Consider the following 1,469-nt stretch of genomic DNA (forward strand, 5'->3'; position numbering starts at 1 on the left):
TATATCCTTTGTCTAGGTCTATTATTGTATATTATTGGTTTGGTTCCTTGCTAATTGTTTGCTTTAAGATTCAGTATACCTGCATTTCTCTTATTGTATAGTTGTCTTTATAATCTGTTTAATTTGGGCACATAAGTGCTGAGGGATCATTTAATAGGTAAAGGACTAGAAGGTTCCTAAAGGTGTTCAGTTATAACCAGATTGGGTGTGGCAACTCAGAAGTCTGGGGGAAGCTAACTAGTGAACCGGCTGGAACAATACAGACTGCTTGCACAGCCCAAGAGAGGATTCTTCTGTTTCCTAGTGCAGATAAGCCTGTGTTAAAATTGAAATTACTATATAGTAGAGTTTCTGTGCAAAATAGAACTCTGTGTTTTTTTTATTATTCCTTCTACTGGTGCTCTGATTCATAGTCTCTGAGCTCTGTGTAAAAAGAAACTGTTGTCTCTGATTATCCCTTCTTTTCTAGAGCTCCTGATTCATCATTTCTGTGGTGCTCTCTCTGGGGGGAAAAAAACAAAAAACAAAAACAAAACTGCTGTGTTTTCTTTCACTTTCCTTCTAACAGTGCTCTGTGCTCCATTTCTATCTTGGCTCTCTGTGTAGAAGTACGTGCTCTGTTTATACCTTTCTCTAGGTCTGGTATTGTATATCATTGGTTTGGTTCCTTGCTAATTGTTTGCTTTAAGATTCAGTATACATGCATTTCTCTAATTGTAAGCTGTCTTTAATAATCTTTTTAATATTGGCAGATAAGTGCTGAGGGATCATTTAATAGGTAAAGGACTAGTAGGTTCCTAAAGGTGTTCAGTTTATAACCGAGATTGGGTGTGGCAACTCAGAGGTCTGGGGGAAGCGAACTAGTGAACCGGCTGGAACAATACAGACTGCTTGCAAAGCCCAAGAGAGGATTCTTCTGTTTCCAGTGCAGATAAGCCTGTGTTAAAATTGAAATTACTATAGTAGAGTTTCTGTGCAAAATAGAACTCTGTGGTTTTTATATCTTATACTTGTGCTCTGTTTCATAGTCTCTGAGCTCTGTGTAAAAGAAACTTTTGACTCTCATGATCCCTTCTTTCTAGAGCACTGATTCATAATTTCTGTGGTGCTCTTCTTTCTGGCGGAAAAACAAAAACAAAAACAAAAACTGCTGTGTTTTCTTTCATTCCTTCGCACAGTGCTCTGCGCTCCATTTATATCTGGGCTCTCTGTGTAGAAGTAGTGCTCTGTTTAAACCTTTGTCTAGGTTGTTATTGTATATTATTGGTTTGGTTCCTTGCTAATTGTTTGCTTTAAGATTCAGTATACCTGCATTTCTCTATTGTATAGTTGTCTTTTATAATCTGTTTAATTTGGGCACATAAGTGCTGAGGGATCATTTAATAGGTAAAGGACTAGAAGGTTCCTAAAGGTGTTCATATAACCAGATTGGTGTGGCAACTCAGAAGTCTGGGGAAGCTAACTAGTGA

Source organism: Rhinatrema bivittatum, chromosome 2, assembly GCF_901001135.1.
Source record: "Rhinatrema bivittatum chromosome 2, aRhiBiv1.1, whole genome shotgun sequence".
Lineage (NCBI taxonomy): Eukaryota > Metazoa > Chordata > Amphibia > Gymnophiona > Rhinatrematidae > Rhinatrema > Rhinatrema bivittatum.